We start from the raw sequence: 9,105 nt of genomic DNA on the forward strand, positions 1-9,105 counted from the left end.
CAACATTTATAGTCGCTTAGGGACTTTAAATTAAGCAAAACTTTCATGTGAAAATCAACAGGAAGTGCCGCCATCTTTTTCTCACTGACAGAGAGCACGGGCTCTTGGCGCCATCGTGTGGTCAACGAGCATGCGTGGAACGACCGGATTTATTGTAATTCTGATTAAAAGGTTACATGACAGAGGAACGTGTTTAAGTAAGGGTTAACGTTCGGCGAGAAGGTCGCTACCGTGGAATAGCAGCACGACAGAGAGAATCTTTAGACCCCGACGCGGAGCGGAGGGGTCTTGTTCTCTCTGAAGTGCTGCTATTCCACAAAGCGACCGACTCGCCGAAAGTTAACCCGCTTATTATATGGATATACTTGAATGATTCACACATGGCGGGTACATTTCTTTAGGCATATTTAATGTTAAAATTGTTGCTGCGCAAAACAAAACAGTGCCGTTGTGGAACACCGCTAGGCAACAGCTAGGTAGCCAGGACAACAGGTGTTGTCTATCACAGCAGCTGATTAGAGTCTTGTTGAAAAGTTGCTTTAGCAGTGAAAAGTCATGTTGCCATTGACAGCGGTCTGTTATAGACCAACCCGTCCGTTATCGAAAAATAACAGACGTGCGAACGTTGGGGAGCCCCGTTGAAATGAATGGAGCATTCGACCAATGACGTCACAACCATATAATAATCGGATTTAAAAGAGGAATAAACCACCCACTTTAATCGGACTTAAGTTTAAATCGGAATAAACTTAAATCCTGTTCGGTAAGTGTTTACATGATGTTTTTAAAGTGGAATTAAGTTTTAATGAGATTTAAAGAGAGTTAAATCGGATTTAAATGCCTCATGTAAACGTACCAAATGTCACATACGGTTCCTTAGTTAAACTTAATGTAATACAACATGGATGGTAAAAAAAATTGTGTAATCGAGAGGCAAAACAATAGGGTACCATACCAGCAAATTATTAAAAGCTTAACTTCAGGGTTTAAGGCATTGCCCATGGCCGCTCACAGCTTTGGCCGGGCCCAGAACACAGTCATCTGAAAGGGCCCCAAACCCAATACATACAATTTAACGAGGACCCAATACTGGGCCTCCTCTCCCTGGGTCCTGGACAAGTGTCCCCTTTGTCCTTTCTGGCAGTACCCTCCAAGAATGAAGGGTAAATTCACACACAATTCAACACTCACACAGCTGGTACAAATTCAAGGCAATGCATGGTCCGCTTTGAATGCCCTCACACCCACACATATCACATCTTGCCCACACACCCTGAAATCAAACTATCAAAACAGCCTCCTGTGGCTGGTGATTAATGCTGAAATTCCCCTTGTGTTCATGACAGGTGGGAATAATGTATGATATTCATACAAGGCATCAGGGCAGCAGAATGAATTGTAATTTCCATCAGTTCCCCCCTGCAGGGCAATGAATGAATGACTGCTAACCCTCTATTCTGTCTGTCTGTCTGTCTGCCTCTCTCTCTCTCTCACTCTCTCTCTCTCTCTCTCTCTCTCTCTCTGTCTCTCTCTCTCTCTCTCTCCTCTCTCTCTGTGTCTCTCTGTGTCTCTCTGTGTCTCTCTGTGTCACACACACACACACACACACACACACACACACACACACACACACACACACACACACACACACACACACACACACACACACACACACACACACACACACACACACACACACACACACACACACACACGCCTCTGTCTCTCTTGTTATATCTCTCCCTCTCTGCCACCGTCTTTCTATTTCTCTCCCTCATTTCTCCTTCCCACCCTCTCTTTCCTTCTCTCACTCTCCCCCTCCCCGCTCTCTCTCTCTGTCTGTCTCTTTCCCGCATTATTTGGTCCAAATTGCTTATTGCTGGTGACCATGGCACACAGTGAGACTCAAGGTGGGTGTCACGGGGACTCGGGAGCTGTGTTGTGCTGGTGTGGCGAGGGCTATTCAGGGGCTGATTGACTCATCAGCAGGAGGAGAGGAGGCCGCTCCATGCCGTGTCATGCCCTGTCGCGCTGCGTGATTTAGGCTGCAGCAGCTCCTCTCCCCGGGTTAATTAATTTCCTCCGGCAGACTGGAGATGGTGTCGGGGCCGCCACGTCACCTGTGTTCCTGCTCCTGCCGCGGGGGCTCAGGGGGGGAGGACATTAATCCTCTGATCGTATTGACACGCACACACGGACGGACACGTATGCAGTGCACTTTCACACGTCGCACACATATACACACATATACAAACACACACACACACACGAGAAAGGATGGGCACACATACACACACAGACGGCCACGTACGCACATGTGCAGACACACAGTTGTACACACACAGACACAGACACAGACACAGACACACGCACACTCACACGCACACACACACATACACACAGACACAGACACAGACACACGCACACTCACACGCACACACACACATACACACATACACACACACACACAAACACGCACACACACGCACACAGTTGGTTCCCAAGTGAAAAAGACATTGAGGTTTTGCTTCTATCCTACATCAGATAACAACATGGAGTTTAAATGCCAGGAGCCAAAAAGCACAGCACCAGCCCAAGAAAAGGCTGACAGCGCATTTGACAAGAATTTAATTACCTCTTAATACTGACAGCGAGCATTGGCATGAAAAAGCTTTTAACAGTACTTTATTCACTCATTCTCTTTATCTCTTTGTCGGAGTGACACGGAAGCGCCACTGTTGCTTGCACATTTCTACTATACCGTCCCTTGGGCTGGTGTGGTGGAACACTACAATGCTCAGCTCAGCTCAGGAATAATTCACAGACACACCGTCAATACCTTCCAGCATCAACTTAAAGAGAGATTTTTTTTCCCCTCCCATCACAAGCTCGAATGCGCTTGTGTCAGTAAAAGAGAAGAAAAGAAAAACATGTCACCAATGGGGAAGGGAAGGAGGAGGAGGTGGAGGGGTATTGGATGATACTCAAGGCCGGTGTCCACAGGGGAGGTGTGTCTGGCTGAATACCAATAACGTAACAGTGGGGAGCTCCTTCCGGGACTGGGGGATACAAGATGGAGTCTAACAAGCCATTGCGATTGATATGGAAATCATGGTGACATTTTTTAAAAGATGATTTCACAAAGTTGCTTCATGACTTGAATCGGAATTTGCATTGGAACACAGACTTCACCTTTGATTGATGTGGAAATGATGTTTTTAGATGATTTTTTCAAAGTTGTCTCATGAGGTGAATTTGAGTCATATGTCAATTAATATGGAAATTGTTTCTAATTTTTTTAGATGATTTTTAGGGAAGTAACTACATGACATGAATTGGAATGATGATTATTACGTATTATCATGGATCTGCCCTGCGACTAATATGGTGATTTCTGGTGGTTTTACAATGTTGCTTCATGACCTGAATCAGAATCGTCCTTGGATTACAGACTTGCCCCGTGGAACTATGGGAGTGTGGAATTTGCTCTAAATTGGGTGGCCAGAGGGCTTCAGATGGGGGAGGTATGAGTGGAAGCTGAAAATAATTGAGGGGTTTTTGCCAGAGCAAAAAAAAAGGCCAGGGCAGACATTTGATTTAGCTGTATTGATTTTCAAACACTCTTGCTCTCTTTAATTTTGAAACCCATTCAAAAACAATTTTCTCTCACTGAAAAAGAGTGCCTTTTGCAGGGTACTGTTTGAGATTATGGATAGATAAATATATATCCTCACAAATTGCGAAAAGTAACATCAACAATATCCAGGCTTTCTATAGTATCTGATACATCGAGCAATAATTCATGTGTGCCTTTTAGTTCATAAGTAAACAAGTCATCATTCCCAACACCTGCTATGTTCTCTCTGTCTCCGTTTCTAGCTCTCTCGCAGCCTCTCTCGTTCCTATCTCTTGTACTATAGCAGTAAGCGAAATGTAATTCAAAAAGGTTTGCATTCAAAGCTCCTTCTCTCTCTCTCTCTCTCTCTCTCTCTCTCTCTCTCTCTCTCTCTCTCTCTCTCTCTCTCTCTCTCTCTCTCTCTCTCTCTCTCTCTCTCTCTCTCTCTCTCTCTCTCTCTCTCTCCATGCTTCCCTCTCATTTCTCTGTCTGACATTTAAAGTATTACACAGGCTGTCACTTCTATTGCAGTCGCCAGTTCACAGAAAGTTTTGAAGTTTTTATTCTCTCTTCAGTTCCACCACATGACTCTTCTCTTCTTCCTCCTTTTGGTGTGACTCAGCTGCAGAAGCAGCACCTTATACCCCCCCCCCCACTCACACACACACACACACATGCACGTGTCCACAGACTCACCACACACAGATGAAGGCATATCCAGAAAAGTATAAGCATCCAGCCAACATAAAAAACCACACACACACACACACACACACACACACACACACACACAGACGCACACGCACACACACACAAAACACACACACTCTCTCTTTCTCTCTCTCTCTCTCTCTCTCTCTCTCTCTCTCTCTCTCTCTCTCTCTCTCTCTCTCTCTCTCACACACACACACACCCACACACACACACACACACACACACACACACACACACACACACACACACACACAAAAACACACTCTCTCTCTCTCTCTCTCTCTCTCTCTCTCTCTCTCTCTCTCTCTCTCTCTCTCTCTCTCTCTCTCTCTCTCACACACACACACACACACACACACAAATGGCCACACACACACAAAAACACTCTCTCTCTCTCTCTCTCTCTCTCTCTCTCTCTCTCTCTCTCTCTCTCACACACACACACACACACACACACACACACACACACACACACACACACACACACACACACACACACACAGGGGGATTTTTTTTTTTAAAGCTGAGTGCGTGTGACAAATTGGGTGAAATTACCATTTCATTTGGAACTGCAAGTCTCTCCCCCCCGCCCTGTCCAATAGCACAACAAAAAGTCTTACGATAGACCTCAAAGTGCTCAGCACAAAAACAGGGCTTTTATCTTCGAAAAAGGTCAGAGGCTTGATAGATACCGTAGTACACAATGTGATTAAGTTACACGAATGGACCTCGGATCCATCTGTAGTTTTTCATTCTTTTCTCATTTCCCCCCCCCACCACACCAGCATGGAGTCCGCAGATGATGATCCGTCTCTGGTCAATGCTAAGGTGGTTTACTGCAACCGGCTACAGTAATGACTTTGGACATTACTACACTGCTGGACAGTATTGTTGGCCATTGGCTGCTGCTGTCTGAGAGGTATCGAGTCTTGTACACGTTCTCACCATGCTGATTCCCTGCAATCACAGCGGTGTGTGGGAAAATAGCTTTGTGTGTGTGTGTGTGTGTGTGTGTGTGTGCGTGCGTGTGTGTGTGTGCGTGTGTGTGTGTGTGTGTGTGTGTGTGTGTGTGTGTGTGTGTGTGCGCGTGTGCACACGTGCTTGTGTGTGTTGGAGGAACATGTGGATACACACTGGTACTATCTGCCAACCGCAACTTCCCCGAGTAAATGTTACAGTCTACTCCTCGAGAGTTGGACCAACACTGCTTGTCTGAAATTTAACTCTGTAATTTTGTGTTGGTGTTGTCGGATAGTTGGGACATCCCCGTTTCGTTTCTTTGAACCAACTGCAACCGCTCTGTTCTACTATAACCTATTTGGCAGGAGGAAAAAAGGCATTTTCAAAAGCATAGGAAATAAAAACTATGCACACGTTCACCGCCATTTATCTCGTTTTGGCATGTTGATTCCTGTAAGCGTGCGGCTCTGAATATCAATATCCAGAAAAGGGGAATGGAAGAGAGAGGAGAGGAAAAGAGAGAGGAACGAGAAGTGAGCGAGCGATATCCAGGCAGCTCGTGATTGCTCTTTGCCGACTGCCAGGCATATTTTACCTCTCCCGCTTGCCTCAAGGAATTTAAAAAAGAGAGAGCCTCTGCATCTGCCTCTGCCTGTCAGGGCAGCGGACAGCTTTTTCCTAGGTCCGGGACAAAGTCATCTGGAAGGCACCCCTTTTTAATACATACAATTTATTAACGACCCAAATCGCACCCCCACACCCCCCTGCGTGGGCCCAGGACAACTGACCTCTTTGCCCCTCCCCATTGGACTGCCTGTGGGTGGGTCTGGCACTGTATTTGTTTTTGCTTTCATCTCGGAGGTGACGGCCGAGCCCTTTTCCTAGTGCTAAAGAGCATTGCCAGAGCAGTTGTCTTGATTGCTGTTTTGAAACCTCAGCCAGCACCATTTTTTTAAAGAGATCAATTAGAGTCGCTTCAGCCCTCGACTCACCGAGCAGTTTACTTCCATTTGCTTCGAGCCGGCAATAAGACTTTATCTTTCACACTGGCTGACTGGAAAAAAAGCTCTGCCTGGTTGCCTCTGGCTTCTGAGACTCGGATGCGATGCGGCTGTGTCGCAGGGTGAAAATTGCCATACCTGAGTATATGAGAAGAGTATGGTTATTAAGGGTAGTCTGGCAGTGGGAAGCCATCCTTGCAATAACTTCCGCTGTCACAGATCTTTGTGTGATTTAGCACAGAAGCTCTTTTAGAGAGGAGGTACACGACCTGTACCCTGCTGTTTCAGAGACTGGGCTGTGTGACAGAGTGAGTTGGGTGGGTGTTCTTTTTTTCCCTAGATATCTTTGTAGAGCTCCACCACGCTCATTCAGCCAGGGACTATTTCCTCCATTCAAGCGTGACACATTTTCTGGCCCAGACACAGACCAGCTTTCCAGGGAGGAACAAAAAAATACAGCCGTATGCAACTGTGATAATGGCTGCAATATCGCCAAGAAATCTCTTGCTCTTCACACTGACTTGAGGTGGGGAGGATGTAAGGACGCTTAACTCGGGGTGTGTTAAGACTTGGCTATCTTGGCATGCGCGGCATGCAGATACAGCTGCTTGTATATGCAGAATGTCTCGCGGCAGCACTTGTGAAGAGAATGCAGATAAAGTCTTTCTTTCAGATGCTCTGTTATTTACTGCCATCCCGAGGGACAGAGGAGGAGGAGGAGGGGAAAAAAATGACAAGAGATAGGGACAGGATCCTCCTGATGTTGATCGTGACTTGGTAGCAAAGAAAGCTACTGGTTTTACTGTATGTGCTGTTGGCACATCTACTCACACTGGCGATGTGAAATATAACTCCCTGTCTAACGGGTCATAAATCCAGAACCCCAGCACACGAGTGCATGAAGACTTGCATGGATGTAAGATTTAGATAGAGATTGAATGTACCGTATGCAGATGGAAAAGGCAAAGAAACATGTTCACATGTCAGCTACATGTCACCAGATCGTATATCATCTTTTTTTTACAATGTCCTTACCATGTCCTGCATGTACCTCTACTACCTACGTATATGATGTCTTGATTTATACATGGTTACTGACACTCACCATAAACATAACCCTAAAACTTAAGTTGTGCTATTAACAGCAACGAACATAAATAAAAGCCGGCCAAACAATTCGACAGGGGTGACAGATTCACGGCTTTGTTAGTTGCATCTATGGGAGGAAATATATGAGTTTACAGTACAGTGGTGGTATAGGGGGCCGTTGGAGACACAACTAGTTCTCTTGTCTGGTTCTGTGGAGCTAATGAGGGCAAGGAGCCATTACGACTCCCTGAGCGATTGATGCTGAGAGACATATCTACCCTCCATTATGCAATAAAAATATTAGAGATGTACAGGATCCAAGATCCGGTTCCGGATCCGGCAGGATAATAGGGTTTTTCAGACTATCCGGATCCGGCAGGATCTTAAGCAGTGGATCCGGTATTCGGCAGTTACCTAAAAATCAGGATCTGGGGCATCTCTACTTTTTACGTAGCCCTGTGCTTTTCAGTCAGTCTTTCACAACTCCAATTGCTGCATGGAGTGAAAGCCCTTTGGAAGCGGCCGTTGAAGGCAGTGTGGCTGTAAGCCAATGAGTCTTAAAAATAGTTTGCGCCAACGTAATAAAAAGGGCCCACGTGTGCGAGTTGGCTATGTGTTTCAACCCTTTCGTAGGATCCGGTATCCGGTTCCGGATCCAGCAGGATCTTAAGCAGTGGATCCGGTATCCGGCAGGATCCTAAAAATCAGGATCCGGTACATCTCTAAAAAATATATTTCTTAGTATATTACATGATAATAAACAGTATATTGATACAGCATATCAATGCATGCATTAGGCTCACAACGATATAATAATATTTGGCAGTGATATATTGTTCAATATATAAAGATGCCACATCGGGTCTAATGAGGTACAGGGGGCCATTAAGGTTGTGTGATGCGACTGACTCTGGTGACTGACACCCCAGAGAGGAATAGATGAGCAGCCAAGGAAAATTGTGGAAAGAGGTTGAATCATGGCTGCCACCTGCACCCCCTCTCTTCTCTCCTCTCTTTTCCTCCTCTCCTCCGCCTTGATCTTGATTGAGAGTGCTGAAAGGGCAGGACTCAAAGTCATCTGGTAAAAGAGGTACCCCAACATCACACCCCTCTACTACCACACACACACACACACACACACACACACACACACACACACACACACACACACACACACAAACACACACACACAAACACACTCACAAATGATCGCCAAACCATTTGTGTATCACAGCCCGGCTCATCATCCGAAAATGGTTCCTTCGTGTGATGTTGGTCCAATCAGTAGCTATTCCTGCCTTTTTTCCTTTCCTTTCCTGTTTTGAGGTCCACAATGGCAGACGCTGGACCTACCTGAACTCAGCTGTCTCCGCTTTGTTCCCATGTCAACATGTCACCTGGGACAACAATGAGGAACAGAGAAAACATTTCAACACTTTTCTTTTTTTTAAAGAATATGATTCATTCTTCATTCTAACAGGGACACAATGGTTACTACAGTACAGCCTTATACAAGATTTCACTGTCAGAGATACAGCACTATTCATTTTCGAGAATGTCTCTGGTCGAACGAAAAGTCGAATAATGTCCAGTTTTGGATTGTTAACTCCTTACAAATTGCGACTGCTATTACAATAAATAATAGTAAACAGGATAAAGTACTGAAATTATTTTCCATGAGAGAAACGTATCTCATATTAAAATAAATTACTTGGCATTAATGTA

The sequence above is a fragment of the Engraulis encrasicolus genome, chromosome 9 (assembly GCF_034702125.1).
Source record: "Engraulis encrasicolus isolate BLACKSEA-1 chromosome 9, IST_EnEncr_1.0, whole genome shotgun sequence".
In the NCBI taxonomy this organism is placed as follows: Eukaryota; Metazoa; Chordata; class Actinopteri; order Clupeiformes; family Engraulidae; genus Engraulis; species Engraulis encrasicolus.